Source organism: Triticum dicoccoides, chromosome 5A (genome assembly GCF_002162155.2).
Source record: "Triticum dicoccoides isolate Atlit2015 ecotype Zavitan chromosome 5A, WEW_v2.0, whole genome shotgun sequence".
In the NCBI taxonomy this organism is placed as follows: Eukaryota; Viridiplantae; Streptophyta; class Magnoliopsida; order Poales; family Poaceae; genus Triticum; species Triticum dicoccoides.
In genome coordinates, this window is record NC_041388.1 from 693301269 (window position 1) to 693321283 (window position 20015).

Consider the following 20015-nt stretch of genomic DNA (forward strand, 5'->3'; position numbering starts at 1 on the left):
TGCCTTTTGTGTTTCCTTCTTGCAGGGATCAGGGCATAGTGGCACACCCCCAAGTTGTCCAGATAGAGAGGTGGCGCACGGAAGGTTCAAGTGCTGATGGGTTGGGTGGATGGATCCTGCAGAAGATGGAGGAGGGAGGGGTTGATGAGGAAGAAAGGGTGGAGGAGGAGCGGGGAAGGGAGAAAAGTCTCCAGAGGTTTTGTGCTGTGTGTTCACACACACTGGGTTGCGTCGGTTACGATTGGGAGAAAAGGGAATCTGGCCATGTGCACGATCAGATCGTTTCTTTCCTTTTTTTACGCCAGCTGGCAACAAGAGAGGGTCAACTAATTTGTTTGTAATATGATGATTCTCCTGCGCATTCGGTGGTCACTGATGGTTGGAGTGATGCGCCTATGGAATGGTTGGGGGGTCCAGATCCTAGTGCTTGTTAGCTTCGTGCTGCAAGTGTTCCTGCTCATGCTCGCCGGGATGCGACGGCGGAACATCTCCATTGTCCCAAGGAACCTCCTCTGGCTAGCATACCTGCTGGCAGACTACATAGCGGTATACATCCTTGGCCACATGACCTTCTTCGGCAAGTCGCACGTACACCAACAGCTCATGGCGTTCTGGGTGTTAGACTTTGTAACGTAGCCTAACTGTGTAATTTATATATTGTGTAACCTTATAAATATATGTGATAGGCCACCTCTAGAGGGTTGAGCCAGTTTCCATAAATCCTATGTTTAACATGATATCAGCCTAAACCTAGAACCTACTCCACCTCCACCTCAACCGCCGCCGCCGTGCCCCCAACCCTAGGGCCGCCGTCGCCGCCGCTGTCATGACCGCTTCTGCCTCCGGTTCCGCCAGCTCCGGGGTCATCCCTGCGACGCTGGCCGCCCTTCTCAATCTTCCTGCCCACGCTGGTGCGTCGCCGCGACCCCAAGTCTTCGGCACCACCGCCATTGGTTCGTTGTCCTCGGCTCCGATCCCGCCGTCTCCCGCGCCGTCGACGGTGGCGTCCTCCACCGCCGCGATGATGGTGCCACCTGCGGCCACTGCTGGCTCATCCCCGACACTCGCCATCATGCCGGCGGCCTCGGGGGCCTCCACTGATCAGCCCGCGGGTGTGGCACCCGAAGCCCCTGCGGTCTCCGCTGTTGCTACCACCGACGCCGCCATGATCTCCGGACCGTTCCACTTCGACAACCTAATCACGACTCGTCTCACGCCGAACAACTATTTGTTTTGGCGCGCCAAGGTTCTACCATCTAGGTTATCCTTCGATTTTCTTCGTTTAACTAGCCACACAACTCTTCACTTCTTTATTTAGTCCATGATCAGTGAAATTTGGGAACCATTTTTTAATTTGAGAATAGTTTCTATATTTGCACATTTTGTAAAATTTCTGAATATTTTTTTGTTAACAAAAAATTAGGTTTATAATTTTTTAAACAAATTCACAACATTTCTAAATTTTGTAATTTTTTGAGATCTGGTAAAAAATCAAATTCATGAACATTTCTTTAAATCCAAAAATATTTTTAAAGTTTGCAATATTTTCTAAAATTAATGTTTTTTTATATTTATGATTTTTTTAAATCCCAGAAATAAAATTAATAAAAGGAAATAAAAAGGAGAAAATAACCAGGGGCCTAAAGAGTGCGTGCAAGGGGTGGGGCGGTGTACACGTTTGAGTGACTCGCAGCACATCTTACCTGGAAGTAGGGCTGTCCACAGTGCTTCCCCAAATGGGCCAGGCCTTGTACGATCTTTTCCTTTTACTTTTTTTCGTCTTGGCAAAATACACAAATATTTTTAATGGGGCATATGGATTATTTGGTTAACAAGTGAACATTCTTATTCAAAATGAGCATCTTTTTGAGATATACAAATATTTTTTTAATATACACAATATTTTTTTATAACACACTTTCTTAAAAGTGCTCCCTCTGTAAAGAAAGATTTTTTTTTAACAAGTGAACATTCTTATATATCTTTACAGAGGGGCACAAGTATTGATTTTCGTATGGGTGAACAATTCCTCTTGGAATAATCAAAACCTGTTTTCCACGCATTTGTTTTAAAAAAACATACACGAGTGACGAGTCAAATAAGTGTGGACATTGTTTGCACTCCTTTTTTGTTGAAAAATGTACTCCCTCCGTTTCAAAATAAATAAACTTGCTAATAGTAAAACTGTTAACAACCTGCTAATAAAGACACACGGATAAACCTGCTAATGGTAAACTCGAGGAAGCAGGAGACATTTGTAAGGTCATGCCCTCCGATGACAGCCCAACCACTCATCACGAGCTGTGAATCTCAACCAAACTATAAATAGATTTTGTAAGGGGTAGCTACAGTGTACGATTTAGCCGCCTCTATCGCTGCTTCTATGCTCTTTGGCGCTGGCGCTATACACTACGTGTTCTGCCTCTAAGCTAAAATTCACTAGCGTCGTCGCTATGCTTGGAGGCAGCCTCCAGCGATCAAAAAATATAAACGGATCTGCTCCTTTCGTTCGGAATTACTTGTTTCGGATATGGATGTATATAGAACTAAAATACATCTAGATGCATCCATTTATGCGACAAGTAATTCCGAACGGAGGGAGTATATACCAGTGTATTGCTGTAAAAAATGTTCTATGACAAGTGCATGGAAAGATTGAAATCAGCTGGGATATTTGAAATTGTTTATTTCATATGGGACCCATCTTTAGAGGCAAGGACGGATGCTACACACCCTGAGGTCTTTGTACATGCTTGGGGTTGGGGTGTAGGGCCCACCTTAGAGGCAAGTCTGCCTCTACACATTGGTGATGCTCTTAGTAAGCAAAACTACTGCTCCCTCCGTCTTATAATGTAGGACATTTTCTGACACTAGTGTAGTGTGAAAAAAGTCTTACATTATGGGACGGCGGGAATAGAAAATAATTAGCATACTTCACATACTGTCAATGCAAAACTACTGCTCCCTCCGTCTTATAATATAGGACGTTTTCTGACACTAATGTAGTGTGAAAAAAATCTTACATTATGGAATGGCGGGAATAGAAAATAAATAGCATACTTCACAGACTGCCAATGCAAAACTACTAACCAATAAATAGCATATTTCTAAGACATCAAAAATCACGTCTTTGTAAAAAAAACTCCACACAAAGATATAAAATTGGACATCACGTAAAAATCGATCCACCAATGACCAAGAAAAACTAGAAAAGAAGTTATCTAGGTTATCCTTCGATTTTTTTTCGTTTAACTAGCCACGCAACTCTTCACTTCTTTATTTAGTCCATGATCAGTGAAAATGACAAATCTTTGGGAAAAAAAGGAGCACCTGCAGCCTCCACCTTTCTCCTCCCACCGCAGTTCCGCCTCTACCAATGCCGTGCGCCGTCACCTTGCCCGCCGTCACCCATGCCATGTGGTCTCTGCCGCCCCTGCTCGCTCCCCCACTCCCTTCTCTACCCCGTCGCCCGCCCTACCCCTTTACTGCGGCAGGGGCATGGCCGGATCCTTGGCCGGCGAGTCGGAGGTGCTGAAGCCCTTGGCCGGGGAGCGTTTGTTTACTGGATCTGTCCGGTGGGAGATGGTAGCGCGGGATATCTTCAACCGGTTTGGATGACGGTCATGTAATAGGATAGGCGATTAGTTTACATATCTTTGTTTTGCCAGCCGGTGGTGGCTTTGGGGCATTTTGTTTTTGACGTTGTGGCTCTTTGTGAGGTTGCCGTTTTTCTGTTTTCAGACTATAAAAACTTGTTGAACATTTTTATTTATCTATAAATGTAGCCGTATGCATCGTTTCGATGCAGAGACCGAGGAGTCCTCCTTTTCAAAAAAAAAAAAGCAGGCAGCATCAGCCGATGGGGCTCACCGCGTCCACGTTTCTACCGGCGACCGGAGGAGATGAGTCCGCAAGGAAGGTATAAGCTGGGCCCTGCCAACTCGATTGTGTTGTGATGCTGCAATCTACCCTGCTTCTTCTTTTTCAGGGGAATAGTAATATTGTACCTTTGTTTTTTGGGAAGGGGGCAATACCTTTCCTGTTCCAAACTAAAAATCATGCCTTGCTTCGAGCAGGACGGATTCTTGGATTCTTGTCTTTCCAAGCTTCTGCACCAGCAAAAGAAGAGATTTTTTTTTAATGAAATCATCCAAAGCGCAATGTTCAGTACTGTGCAGTTTTTGCTAGCGAGTAGTTTATCTTCTCATCGAGCTTTACTACTCCCTCTGTTCACTTTTATAAGACCTTGAAGACATTTCAGACAATGTGCAAAACAGCCTATTTTGAGCTGTCTGAAAGGACTTACAAAAGTGAACGGAGGGAGTACTACTTTGCTTGGCAGAGGGTAAAGCAAGGCCGGACGGTGCCTTCTCCATCCAAGAGGAAAAGCTTACAAGAGACTAATGGGCTGGGCAGGAAAGACGGTTCTTCAGCAGCCTTCGATATATAGATATAATGGTCCTGGGGGACAAGTGACTAGTTGGCTGATCAACCATAATACCCAAATCAACTAGTGCTGCATCTTTGTCTCATGGATACTTAGCGAGCTAATTAGGATTAGGAGTCCTGCTGCTGTTCTGCGACAAACCTCCCTCCCTCGTGCCTTCTTCTGCCATCGAGGTGAATCTCTTTTACATGTCTTAAGATCTAGATTAACTGCAAATTAGGTGCTCTACAAAACAGCAAACTGTACATGTTCCCTTGTCTTGGATAAACAATGTGCTGAAATTTACTACTAGTACCGTTTTCTCTGCATCTCTGCAAATAATGCAAAAATTGTAGGGTGTGGCTCATATCTTCCTGAAATTTCGTCTTGGGGAAATGTATTATAAGTTGCGCCCTTATCTGTACGAAATATTTGGTTCAAGCGTTGTAGGAGAATTATTACTAGCTCAGCACTTCAGTCGAGCACAAGTGACTTGCAAGATTAGTTAGTTCTTTGTTCCTAAGAAATACGTAGTAGGTTCTAGTGATATGGCACTCGCCCAAGTGTCGTCATTTCCACCTACCTTTAATAGAAATTTGAAATATCAAAAAGAAATTGTCTAGATCATTTGTTTGGCAGGTCAAGATTGAAATAGTGCTACTAGGTTGGTCTAGATCTCTATGTTATCATAGAATTATTACAAGTATATAAGAAATACAATATATATTTGGAAATGAATTTCATAAACTCCCTTATGACTTTTGAGTACCCTCTCTAGTCTCTACTAATTAAAAGATGTTCCGCTGTGAGCTACATAAAGAAGTGTTTTTTTTTGCGAATTTACATAAAGAAGTTACATGTGAGCCAATAGTTCTTAGTATGTTCTGGTTATGTTCTCATGCTTGCACTACATGTACATTGCATTAGTATATGCAAAATTTAATAGTTTAATTCGACTGTCATGGTGGCTGTAATATTGTCTCTGTGGTTTCGTGTGTACTTCTTCTGAAGGAAATATATGTATGTACTTCAACTAATTTGTTTGTAATATGATGATTCTCATGTGCATTCAGTGGTCACTGATGGCTGGAGTGATGCGCCTATGGAATGGTTGGGGGGTCCAGATCCTAGTGCTTGTTAGCTTCATGCTGCAAGTGTTCCTGCTCATGTTCGCCGGGATGCGACGGCGGAACATCTCCATTGTCCCAATGAATCTCCTCTGGCTAGCATACCTGCTGGCAGACTACATAGCGGTATACATCCTTGGCCACATCCCACATGACCTTCTTTGGCAAGTCCCATGGACACCAACAGCTCATGGCGTTCTGGGCGCCGTTCTTGCTGGTGCATCTTGGTGGCCAGGACAACATCACGGCCTACTACATAGAAGACAACAAGCTCTGGCCGCGCCACCTGCTCTCATTTGTTATGCATACAGTGGGAGTGGCCTATGTCCTATACAAGTATGTCGCTGGCAGCTGGATCTTGGTCAAAGTCTTGGCAATGATATTTGTCAGTGGTTTTCTCAAGTATAGGGAGAGAGTATGGGCGCTCAAGTCCTCCAGCCTGGACAACATGAGTAAATTCCTCGACAGTAGGAAGTTGAGTGAGGCTAAACGAAAACGGCGTCCACCATGGACCCAAGGGGGGAGATTGTATCTTGAAGAGACTCTGCAGGAAGCTCTTGACCAAGGGGAGAAGTTTGATCTTGAAGAGGTTCTACAGGGAGCTCATGACCTGCTCCCCATTTGCATGGCTCAGTTGGTGGACTATAAGTTCTGGCCATCTACATTGCAGAGTCAAACCGTAGAGCTATTTGCTAACAAGGGCCAAATGTTCGAGTTGGTTGAGATGCAGCTCTCCTTGATGTATGATTTCCTGTATACAAAGGCAGTGGTGGTCTTCACATGGTATGGATGCTTCATCCGTGCCATTTCAGCAGTTGCCACCATCACCGCCTTCTTCCTATTTCAATCAAGCATTGGCAAAAATGACTTGAACAGAGTTGATGTCATTGTCACATACATCTTACTAGTTGGGGCTGTCTTCCTAGAAACAATGGCATTATTGAAGCTAATCGGATCAACATGGACATGTGCATTGTTGCGTGCTAGAAGATGGCATCGGCTTCACAACATAGTTGTATCTGTCCGGCGCTGTGTCAGGGCTGCAGAAAGAAATAGAAGATGGTCAGGTTCCATTGGACAGCCCGAGTTGGTGAACTCGCCCCATTTTTTTTTAGAAATGGACTCGCCCATGGCAGTGGAGGTTGCGTGTCCGTGCAGTGCTTGGGAATGGGATGCAAAGATTTGTGGAAGAAGCTGCACCACTCCTTGGCTGTCATTTCAGATGGTACTAAGAAGTCGGTGTTGGGAGAGGTAAGCAGAATGGTGGGGGCATGTCAAGGCAATGAGGAGATGAGGAGGAGTTACAGCGGTCAGTGTGCGCTGAACCCATGGAGCGAATTCTTTGAGGATCCCACCTCGCATGCTGGAATTGATTTTGATGACAAAATCCTTTCATGGTACTTTGCCACCAAAATGTTCTTCTCATTATCGCCTCAAGCAGGGGAGGTCGCGTGAAATGCATCAGCAGAAGGTGGGAGCTGGATAGAAGAAGAAGAAGAAGAAGAAGAAGAATATGGGATCTGGACACAAGAAGGGATGGGGCCGAGCTGTACAGAGGGGCACAGACGAAGTTGGACATAATAAAGGAGGATCTGGACATAACAAGGGCCCGATATATGGAGGGAGTTGGATGGAAAAAGGATGGAGATGTTGAAAAGAAGTTGTGAGGCAAGGGAGAACATGAAGGAGCTCAAGAGAATAATGACAGACGTGGTGCACCTAGACAAAAGAAGCGAGGAGCTGCGTATGGGGCCTATTCCTTCACCTGCCTTGGCCCGTGGAGCGGACCTTGCTCTTAGGCTGCTAGAGGTGGAGGTGCGGCGGGTGGTACTTGGGGTGTGGGTGGAGATGTCGTTGTGCTATGCTGCGCACCACTGCACTAGGGATTCCCACGCCAGGCAGCTCAACAGTGTCGTCTGGCTTGTGTCCACTGCCATGTTCAATCTCCTTGGCTGTCATTTCAGATGGTACTAAGAAGTCGGTGTTGGGAGAGGTAACAGCTATATCCAGGTGGGATCTGCCTCTTTACCGTAGGTGATTTCTTGTTAAAATAAAAAAGGGAAGAAAAAAAGAGCAGCAAACAGCGATGGCCGACAGCATGCAGCGGCATGTGGTTCAGCTGGAGTATCTGTTTGTGACATTCATTCACTTACCTGTTTGTTGTACAGTAGTGCTCTTGTCTTGTCCAATCTTTCTCTTCTTCCTACTGGAGATGAGGAGTCGTGTTTAGAGGTTTGGATTTGCCCTATACAAGTATATTTATATGTAAATCTCTTGCTGCATGACCTTAATAAAATGTACAAACGGCAGGCCTTGTAAATTCAGCAGCCTTTTTGTTATTTAAAGGGTTGAGCGCGTTTTCATTTTGCCAAACCTTCCGCTTGCTACAAGTATAATTATTATTTTTTGTGGGAATTGGCAAACAAAATAAACGGAATTGGCCCTTTTGATCTACAAAAGTAGAAACTTCTTCTCTTACACCTCCATTTTGAAAAAAAAAAAAAATAGAAACCGTGCCTGGTGAGATGAACAAGGGTGACGAAGCGACGACCACAATGGCGCACCCGGATTACTTGAACTCTTGAAGCATGGAGAGGCTCAAGCTGATGTGCAAGCAGATGCATGCTGTGCAAACGTGTCTCCTTCAGCACGGCAGCGCGATAACTTCTGGCTCTGGCGATAGCACTGCCAGCGTCCATCAAGTTCCTCATCACTCCCAAGAGTATGAAAGTCATCACTGAACTTGGCGGTTTCAAGCATTTAGGAGTACATGACATGACAAAAGTTGCCATGGAAGCTGCCTTGGTTCCTTCGGCTCTCTACTTAAGTTCCCCTCACAAAAAAAGAAAATCCCGAGCAACATGTTAGACAATGCGTGTAGCAACAAAGAAAACACATTTGCATCATGATTCATGAGAAAATCCCGTTGAAGCCTACACCCGAAAGATCCCTAAGATGACTAACCTCTGACCACCCACAATGGAGGCAACGAGTTCGCTAATTCAGGCTCACCAGAGCCCTGTCAGCGCCGAAGCAAGCAACCTTGGTTCCATTCCTCTGCATTCCCAAAGCTCAATGACGTGACCATGAGAGCTCCAGAATGGAGTCACCCATGATCCATGGCGCAAAATGTTGTTGGTAACATACATGGCAGGAGATGGACGCCACAAGGAGGAAGAATCAAGAATGGAGTGGTACTAGGGGAGAAGGAGGGCAGGATCGGATGAGGACTCAGCTGCGGAGAGAGAGGCGACACATGTACTTGAGGCCATTGGAGAAAGATACGTGCGGGGGAGCCGGGCGCGTGCGGCGTGCAGGTCCCTCGACCAGTCAATTGTTTGAATCATTTTCCTTTTATAATTCATAGGTTTTTGCAAAAAAAAATTGGTTTAACCCTGCATTTCACCTTGTTAGAGTTGTGTCGAATATTGTGTACAAGATAGGTTACAGTTGGACTTGTATTTGTATTGTGTTTAGATAGGATATAAAGTCGTGTCCTAGTAGGACACTTGTATCCTAGGCCTCTCTTGTGGAGTAGACACACAATGTAACCTATGCCAACATAATAGCACCGGAACGCAGGGAAAGCCGGCGGCATGTGCCGGTGTCCAGGGCGACCGGGTGCGGTATTGTAGCGGTGTCATGGGGAGGAGCGCCCATAGTCAGGCCTCGGGGATGTAGCCATATCGGTGAACCTCGTTAAGAAATCTCGGTGTCGTGCTCGTGTGATTGCTTGGTCCTCGGATGATCAACGGTATGCCTCGGATTTATTCTAACAAGTGGTATCATGAGCTAGGTCATTCGGAGGCTGTGGATCGTTGATCGAGAGGAAGAAGAAGCGTCGACATAAATCTGCAGGAAGCGATTGTAATATGGGATGAATATCATCGGCGAGTTACGATCCAGGCAGACCGGTCATGTTGTGTTATCTTCGAGCAGTAATCGGATCGTGAAGCAGATACATGGCAGCAGTTTTTGGCTTACTCGGCGAGATGCGATCGAAAACAGCGCAGGCAAGTCATGCGGCGGTCGATCAATGGATCGATCGGGCAAGCGTATAGGAGGCGCATGTTGAGATCGTTGAGCGGGGTTTGGGGCGGCAGATCACATCTAGCGTGAGAAAATCCATCAACGCTAAGTATCCATTGGAAAGCAAAAGGTCATCACGTGAGGAAAGCTCGAATAATTTTTCGCTGGGTCAGCCGTACAAAAAACCATGGCGCCAATGGGTACCAGGTTTGAGGTGGAGAAGTTCAACGGAACTGAAAGCTTTGGGTTATGGCGAATATGGGTGAAAGATTGTTGGCACGACATGGATGCTTGAAGGAGTTGCAGGAAGTCATGTCAGGTAAGATGGAATTATCAGGTGATGGATGGAAATTCGCGGAAGACGATTTGGGAGCCTCGAGCGTGTCATACAGCCGGACTACTTCGGCTGGGTCGGACTGGACAGTCTAACGGATCGACGCAAGTCAGTTGGTATAGAAGACGATGGTGGGATTGGTGACAGCGACATAGGAGTGTGATGCTGATGGTGACCGACTTCTGGGGCGTGGAAACACGTGGCGCAGGCCTGAGTGCTTGTGTGACTTCGACAAGACTATGGAGCGGGGTTGATTCAAGACGGCGTACGCATGAGAGCTTGAAGTCAACCGGGCGCAAGGGGTGGACTGATCATCTACCATGGAGTCATGTTGAAGGTGGAGCTGGATTGAAGGGCTACGATGAAAGGATCTAGTGAATCAAAGCCTATTCAACAAAGAGGGAAAAGCGAGTGACATGCAGTTCGGACTAGAGCCCAGTGGTCTGATGGAAGCGTGAAACTCGTCATCGGTCGGCGATGGTTGATGGTATACTCCGCAGTGGAGGTTGAGTGGTGTGGGTTCGCGACCCTTGAAACTCGACCGGGACAGCGGAGGCTCGACGCGGTAATAGCGGTGAGGCGTGCGGTACGCACGGGGCATGGAGACGGGCCAGGGCTCTGGTGGTCATACATGTGGTGAGTCAACTGCAAATTTGACTTGGGATGACTAAAAGCAATGGTGAAATTCCTTTAAGTTTCAGACAGGCAGTCAACAAAGGAGCGGTGATGTTGAGTTCAGGTAACTCTTATGTGTGACACCCAATATGTGAGTTATTCACTTTCACGCAGGTCAGTGATCAATGTGTGATGGCGTTGGACGGATACTCTGAAAGTTGGGAGCGCAAACTAGAGTAATGTGGAACTTAATTCGGTTCGAGTGTTGACTCTGGTCAAGAAAAGAAGGGACTACAAGTTGCAGGTGGAGTCATATGGAGTCTTTGGAGTAGCAGCGGTACTCATGGGATAAGCTCAAGTCCAATGTACATGGAAGTTTGACGCATTGACGAATTCAAGGAGGTGGAGAATATTCGTCAAGGTGGAGTTTGTTAGAGTTGTGTCGAATATTGTGTACAAGGTAGGTTACAGTTGGACTTGTATTTGTATTGTGTTTAGATAGGATATGAAGTCGTGTCCTAGTAGGACACTTGTATCCTAGGCCTCTCTTATATAGCGGGATAGACACACAATGTAACCTATGCCAACATAATAGCACCGGAACGCAGGGGAAGCCGGCAGCATGTGCCGGTGTCCAGGGCGACCGGGTGCGATATTGTAGCGGTGTCATGGGGAGGAGCGCCCATAGTCAGGCCTCGGGGATATAGCCATATCAGTGAACCTCGTTAACAAATCTCGGTGTCGTGCTCGTGTGATTGCTTGGTTCTCGGATGATCAACGGTATGCCTCAGATTTATTCTAACACACCTGTTGTCCATCTATACATATAGATGCTCTAACAAACGCGCGCGCAGCTGTTCCGGGCACTCCAGCGGACGCGCAAAATACGCGCGCGCTATAGTTGGTTCAGCACGCAGAGCAAAACGGTATCACGTGTCACTTATTTCGTGTGCCCGCTCCTGCGCGCTGGACAGCGACGACTCGCGTGTGACTTCCACCAACCGCCGGATCCAGCCGCTGGCGCCGCCGCCCGCACCTCCCCATTTACTCCGACGACCCGATGACGCTTCCCCGGCCTATCCCCGCACGCCGCCGCGGCTTCCTCCACCTCCTCTCGTCGCCGCCGCCCCTCGAGCGTACCATTCCTCTGACAAACAGCGTCGGGCTTCCCATTGCCGCTCGGCGCCCACAAGGTGTTTGACAAAACGTTTGCAAGGTATGTATTGCTTCAACTTATTTTGTAGATGAATTTGGTGCATGTTGTTTGTAGTTTTATAGACTAGTTTAAATTCAATATTGTAGATGAGTTCGTCGTATGATTCTTCCGACGAAGAATTTGATATTCAAGAGGAGGAAGACCTTGCAATGATCCTAGCTATGCACGCCAATAAAAAGCCAAAGCACGATGGTTCGGTTATGGGTCGTCAGAAAATTTGGAGGGATAATATCGATGCCGATAACAGATTGATGAGGCACTATTTTGTGGATAATCCCGTATACCCCGAGTCATACTTTCAGCGTCGTTTTAGGATGAGCACTGATCAAGTTGTTTAAACGCATTGCAAAGAAACTGGCAAGCCATGATCAGTTTTTTCAACAAAGGAGGAATGTCGCCAGAGAACTCGCGCGTAGCACCTTTCAAAAGGTGACAGCTGCTTTGCATATGTTGGCATACGGTATTCCTGCTAATCTAGTTGATGACCACTTGGCCATGGGTGAGAGTCAAGCCATCATGTGTGACAAGTGCTTCGCAGTCGGAGTTGTGCAAGTGTTTGGTCTGGAGTATTTGAGAGCTCCCAATGCTGAAGACGTCGCAAGGCTTTTGGAGATGAACAAAGCTCACGGGTTCCCAGGCATGCTTGGCTCAATAGATTACATGCATTGGAATTGGAAGAACTGTCCAAGGCATGGCATGGGCAATTTCACGGCCAAAAAAAAGGTTTCACTATAATCCTTGAAGTAGTGGCCGGTCAAGAGATTTGGATTTGACATGTTTTTTTTGGAATGCCTGGATCTTTGAATAACATCAACGTTCCTGATTGGTCACCACTCATGAATAGGATTTCAAATGGTGAACTGTCACCGGTGCAATTTGTAGCAAATGGTCATACATACAACTATGGCTACTACATTGCGGATGGCATCTACCCAAAATGATAAACATTTGTGAAGCCGTTGAAAAAAATCGAAAGGTAAGAAAAATCTTGATTTCCACAATGCTCAGGCGGTGGCTAGGGAAGATGTGGAGAGAGCTTTTGGGATTTTGCAAGCCCAATTTTGCTATTGTGAAAGGACCGGCTAGATTTTGGGATCAAAAGATCCTTTAATACATCATGAACGCTTGTGTGATCATGCATAACATGATCATCGAGAATGAGCGTGGGCAAGATTTAGACTACTCCCAATATGAGCTCTTGGGACGTCCAGTGCGGGTGCGACAGAGGGCTGAGAGGCTGGCTTGCCTCCTATCATGCCATTCGACATGTCGAAACACATGATGATCTTCAGAAGGATCTAATCAAGGAGTGGTGGGCATGGAATCAAAACTAGTGATTTGTATGTTTGATGTTGTAACTATTTGTTTAAATTGTAATAAAACTAAACTATGTATTGTTGATTTATTTTTTATGTGTTTGATCTTTTTGGTTTTGTTCGCCGCGCGCAAAAAGTTGCTATTTCGGCGCTGTAAATGTTATTTTAGCACGCCGCGTGTTGAGCGCATGTTGGAGATGCTCTTAAGGAAAACCAAATTTAAATATAGACCCTTTGTAATTACTATTATCACCCTACCCTGGCTTGCAAAGGCCACTGAAACTAGAGACATATGCATCCTTGTACACGAAACGAACAAGGAAATTAAACAAAAATTTAACGAAAAGAGGTAGCTAGGACCCTTGGCACAATCACAGTGCAGGCTCTTTTCCTACATGCACCCTAAACTAGCTTTGCAAGGACTATATGCACCCCCTCTACAACACGAAACGAACAACGAAATTAAACAAGAAGAGAAACACACATCAGGTACGCTCTCCTCCTCATCTGTTGTTTCCGTCCATCACCATTTCGTTTCCTGCCAAAACTGAGAAAGAAACATCTCGACTCACATATACAATAGAGAGAGAGATGGCTGAAGCTTCCGGCGAGCCGGCGGCTCATCCTCAGGCGACATCTCGCCGGCCATCTGCACCGACACACAGCCACCATTGGCTGCTGGCGTCCAACGATGACGCGAACTTCATCCAGGACGAGATCCGGTCATGAACGGCTTCCTCCGCCACCTTGCCAGGACCCAGCAGCTGACTCCCAGTGGTGGGCAGCGCGGCGGCGACGAGGAGGTCCAGGTGTGGGTTAGGCAGGTCAGGGACCTCGCCAGCGACTCCCGAGACTGCATCAACCTCTACCGGCACACATCGCCCCGCCGTGCAACGGGGCTGCTGCGCTACATGCAAATGCCATGGTTCCTTGGAGGGTGCGCCACCATCCCTCGCAGCCGCAGCACCATCGCCAAGCGTATCCGGGAGCTCAAGGTCCGGGTGCAAGAGGCCGGCGAGAGACGGCTGAGGTACGGCATCGCCGTGCCGCCACCGCCTGCCATCATGCAAGCTTCTACTACCATGGCGATGGACAGCAGAAGGCCGCCTCTCCGCAGTGTCCAAGAATCAGAAGACCATGATGATGACGACGACGAGAGAGGTGCTTTCAGACGAGCTCTGGTCGATGCTGAGCCCAATATCCTGAAGGAAAGTGCAGCAGAGCTGACCGCCTGGCTGGGCAAGAAAGGAGACGGTGACGAGGCCAGAGGGCGGCCGTTCAAACTCAATGTCATTCTAGCACCAGATGATGCAGAAGGTACCGGTCTAGCTCAGCAAGTGTACCAAGATCCTTGGGTGTCCGGCGGCTTCAACGTACCAATCCTCTGGCAATATTCCATGACCTGCTCTGCCAGCTCCTTCCTGACCAAAACCAGGACGTGCTGGACGACACATCATCAGATAACATGAAACTCCTGTGGAGCATCCGAGGCCGCTTGGAAGGCACAAGGGTCCTGATTGGTCTCGACGACCTCGATGATTACCCGGGCATGTGGGACCAGATCAGAATTGCTCTCAACTTCATAAGCCTCCCTGCTGGTAGCGCCATCATAGTGACCACAAAGGATGATGGGCTTGTCAAGTCATCTTCTCCAGATAAAGTGGTAACCTATTCCCTTGTGGATTTCTTCTTCAAGAGAGCAGTGGCCCTTGTAGCTAGCAATTTTCATGATGGCGATGTGCGGGGCGTCATACATAGCATTCTCAAGAGATGCGACCCGGATGTCGCTTCCATGAAGATGTTCCTCCATGCCTTGTATGCCAATCCCCACAGGACAAGACAGGAGCTGGAGAAGCTGCAGGAAAGCCTGTGTTTAGAGGCATGCCGCCGTCCTTGCGACGACGATAGCAGCTATAACTTCAAGCGGATGCTCATGTTTTCCTACAGTGACATGCCTAAAGAGTGCCACATGTGCTTCCTGCACCTATGTATTCTCCTTCCACAAGATCGATCACAGCATCAGGAGGACATCCCTAGTGAGAAGATGGGCAGCCCAAGGCCTGATATCTGTGGAAGGTGATCATGGCTCAGCTGAAGTGGCAGCCGAGCGCTGCTTCGGTGCATTTGTCAGCCGAGGTCTCATTTGCCCTGCTGACATTAGTGATGCAGGCAAGATCAAGACTTGTGTAGTGCCTCCTCCAGTGCATCGCCTCATCACTGAGGTTGCAGAAGAAGAGAATGTCATCAGTGTCGGCTCCATGATCTGCAATGCACATCTTGGTGACAGCAAGAGGTGCCTGGGATCACTGCCCGCGTCCTCTCAACTGCTGCTGCTGAAGGTGCTTGATCTAGAAGGCTGCAAAGGCTTGGAGAAGCGCCATCTGAACAACATCTGCAAGTTGTTCATGCTCAAGTACTTGAGCCTCAGGAACACTGATGTTTCTGTGCTGCCCAGGCAAATCCATAGGCTGCAGCAGCTAGAGACGCTGGACATTCGGCAAACCAAGATACAAGCCTTCCCCACAGATTTTGCCAAGCTCCTGATGCTCAAGCATCTGCTCGCAGGCCATGCAGACTTCTCCCCGGTCAAGGACACCATCAACTCCAAGGAATCATTTTCCACGCCGCGGATGCCCCATGGAATCGGGGCCATGAGGGGGAACCTGGAGATACTGTCACACGTACAGGTCTCCGGGAGTGGCAGTGAGTCGATGCTCATGGATGTTGGGCAGCTAGTCAAGGTACGGAAGCTAGGAGTTGTTCTCCATGGCAAGAAGGTTGCCAGCTCCTTCAAGCATCTCCTCCAAGCAATCAGCAAGCTGCACAAATGCCTTCGTTCTTTGTCAATCCGAATTGGACATCCTGTCGATGAGACCGACCCTCTTACATTCCGCATGGATCAAGAGAATCCATTTTCACCTCCCGAGTTTCTCCAGAGCCTGTACATCGGCGTTGGGCTGCCTCCATGGATCACAGAGCTCCACCAACTTGCCAAGATTACCTTGCGCGACACCTCCCTCAAGGATCATGCCATACGACTCCTTGGCAAACTCGGTGGCTTGCGCTGCCTTAGGCTCCGACAGATGTCCTACGGCGAAATGAAGATCACTTTTGGGAAAGAAGAATTCCCAAGCCTCAAGTTTCTCGCCATTGAGTGTTCCGACATCACCAACATAATCTTCGAGAGTGGAACGGCACCTAGGCTGGAGAAGCTAGCTTGGGCTTTCAAGAGCATGCAGTTCATCTCCGGAATCGGCAATCTCCCAAGGCTGAAAGAGCTCGAGCTCAGCGGCAGCTGCAACCCAGACCCCGTGAAGCAGGCCGTCGCAGCACACCTGAATCATCCCGTCTTCAAGCACAATGCCTGAAGTTAGCCACTGCAGGCACCGACCAGTACGAGCCTGCTTGCTCTGGACTCTGGAGTGAGTGATGATTGTGTTGTGAGTGTTGCATGCTTGTGTGTTCCTACTTCTGATTGTTTTCCTCATTCTATCATGGACTGTGATTTGTATACGGTGTGGGATTGTTATACCATTGTGTGTTGGCTATGCAATAAAGACTTGTATTTCTACTGTGTGCAACAATCTTTCTTTCGTTTTGCTAGAACCGGTTCCACTTTGAGTTCTCTGTTTGAGTGTCTGCAATGCTACACCTCAGCCATGTCTAAATGGAAAAGATGTCATGTGCACCTAGGTGAAAAGATAAGCACATTGAGGCTTTGAAAGATTGTAAAAAGAATGTAGATACATTGTGGGGCTGAAATGAAGTATGAATCTATAAATTTTGGTCAAAAAAATATGTCCAGGCTGTTAACACTTATGGTTTCTTAGACAATTATCTCCCGTGTTTTTTTTCTGTATATCCCACTGAAGGACATATTTGTGGCCCAAAATTTGAAGATCCACACTTTATCAAGTGATGTACATGTAAAAATCGAATTTTTTCAAAATATGAACATTTTTCTATTTTTCAAAATTTAAATAAATGGGATGGGCACACAAAAGTTGTTCTCCGTCTAAATGACCCTATATTGCGATGTAGAATTAGTAACTACATTAGTTTGTGCAATGATTTTCTTAGCTTGCCAATTAAGACTGGAAGCAGCTAGCATCGAAGGAATAAGCCAAAAACTTAGATATCGATAGCTTGCCAATTAAGGCTAGAAGCAGCTAGCATCAAAGGTACAAGTTAAAGCCAAAAACTCTGATGTTGTTAACTTGACAATTAGGACTGGAAGCGATTAGCACCAAAGGAAGAAGCTAAAGCCCAAAAGCTTTGATATTCTTAGACTGTCAATTAAGACTGGAAGCAGCTAGCATTAGTTTGCGCAATGATATTCTTAGCTTGCCAATTATGCTTGTACTAATTATGGCCAAAGGGTACCCTACAACTTTCTTTTGTCATGATGATCAGAAACTTAGATTCTTGTCTTGATGGTTGCCAATTCTTTTGGCATGCACATGCTCCTTTGGCTATTCATTCTTATTGCCAACATTGGCCAAATAATGGGCAAGTGAAACCTTGACGGAAATTTTAGCTAGACACTTTTCTGCTACAGTAAACTTGAGCTCAAACCGAACGAAAGACATCCTAAACCCACGGCACGCAACTCGGTATCAGCTCTGGGATTAGCAGCCAGCAAGTTATACCAGGATGTGCTTAATTGAAGTGAAGCAAAGCAAAGGATCTGTCATGGAAACTTGCAAGTCTTGTCCAAACATATTGCCCTCCTTCCACCGCAAGATCCATACCCATTGACTAATTTGATTGTATATACCGCTGCCGCAGTTTCCATACACATTGTATTCTCATAGGCTCCCCTTCTCTGAGCTAGCCGTAATAACCTACTATCACTAGCCATCAAACCGTGCAGACGCATAGGCTAGTATATCTAAGATGTCGTCACGCTCTACCTCCGTCATCGTCGCCAGAGCAGTGAGCGGGCACCATTTGCTCAAGATCGATGGGTACTCGCAAACCAAGGTGGTCACCCATGGTAGAGGCATCAAATCCTACACTTTTAAGGTCGGAGGCCACAGTTGGCTTCTCCAGTATTGCCCCAATGGCGAGCCCTCGGGTCCTGACACTTACATAGATGTCTTCATTCAGCTTGTCAGTGTAAGCAGGGACATGCCGGTCAAGCCTGACAAGGGCATCTCAGCTCAAGGCTCGCTCAGTTTACTGGACAGGGCTGGGAAGCCAGTGCCATCATATACCAGCACCTTCAATAGAAGTTTCACAACCACTGGGATCTTGGTCTGGTACACCTCAAGGACGACCCTAGAGAACTCAGGTTATCTCAAGGACGATTGCTTCACTCTCAGGTGCGACATCACCGTCATGGAGCTGCGTGCCGAGAAAACAGAGGATTGCGATTTCGCCTATCTCCTGTGGAAGGAGGGGGCAGATGTGGCCTTCCATGTGGGAGGTGAGACAATCACCGCCCATCAATGGGTGCTGGCTGCCCGGTCTCCGATCTTGAAGGCAGCAGCCGAAGCAGAGCTCCTTGGCGTGCCAGAAAGGGAGAAGAAGACGCCCACGGCCACCGTAAGGATTGACGACATGGAGGCAAAAGTGTTCAAGGCTTTGATCCACTACATATATATTGATGCATTGCCTGATGAGATAGACAAGGGAGATGAGGCAGCGACAGCAATGGCGCATCGATTACTTGAAGCGGCGGATAGGTACAAGATGGAGAGGCTGAAGCTGATCTGCGAGGACACGCTGTGCAAACGCGTCTCCACGAGCACGGCGATAACCACGCTGGTGTCAGCGGAGCAGCACCACTGCCAGAGGCTCAAGGCGGCGTGCATCAACTTCCTACTCTCTCCCAAGAATATGGAAGTCGTCTTGGAAAATGGCGGTTTCAAGCATTTACAGAGGAGCTGCCCCTCTGTTCTGATGGACCTCATAGAAAGGGCAAAAGTGGCCTGAGAGGCTGAGACTGGGAGAAGCAAGGATACCATGATCACGGTCATGGTGGCCATTTCTATTTGTCAATGCTGTGTTGGTCAATGTAAGAAGTACTACTGGTGACAATCAACTATGCTCCATACTAATAATATGCTGATGTACATTCGTTTATGTTTGGGAATTGTAGTTGTATTTGCTATACAATTATAATGCTTATGATTTCTTTTAATGTGTTATATCAACACTTAGAAGACTGCCAGATGAAAAGCCTAGCTCTAGCCTCCATGGTGGCGGCCTCCAGCTCCTCTAGCTCTGGAGTGATGATTGTGTAGTGATTGTTTGCAATGTTTGTGCTTCTCTATGAATCCTACTGATCAGTGTGTGTTGCATGCTTGTGTGTTCCTACCTCTGAATGTGTTCCTCATTCTGTCATGGACTATGATATGCATGTATCGTGTTTCATGCTCACAATGTATACCTATAAAAGAAATTGACAAAATTTTCCAAACCAGGTTTACGTCTGCCACGAAAAAGGGGCTGCCGATGGCGGTAGGGCCCACCAGCACCCCTGCCCGTTCCATTGCACTGACGCAAACGTGTTATCGTCAAGCTGCCACCGTGCGCTGTGGCGGCAGGCTCTGCCGCCGCCGGCTGTGGCAGCAGGTGCCACGTGTGTCGGCTGCCCGACCTACCGCCATGGTAGCTCTGTCAATACGGTGCGGACGTGGTCCTTTTTGTCAATACGAAAGCATAGCTGGTCTTTTCAGACAAAAAATTGAAATATGAACCTATAAATTTTGGTCAAAAAATATGTCCATTTTGAGGGTTGTGCACAGTTATGGGCTCTAGTTTAGACCGTCCTCTCCCATGTTTCTTTTTCTTTTCTGTATAACCCACAAAAGGACATATTTATGGGCCAGAAGTTGAAGTCTTGAAGATTCACACTATCGGACAATGTACATGTAAAACAATTCAAAATATCAACGTGCATGCTTTTCTATTTCTTTTTAAAAAAGGGCACAAAATCCGTTCTCTG

General features: G+C 47.0%; 1 pseudogene; it reads left to right on the top strand.

The window, feature by feature from the left end:
• The first annotated feature begins 1072 nt into the window (after positions 1–1072).
• The window catches only part of LOC119304234, a 20917-nt pseudogene continuing 1974 nt past the window's right edge, over positions 1073–20015 (top strand).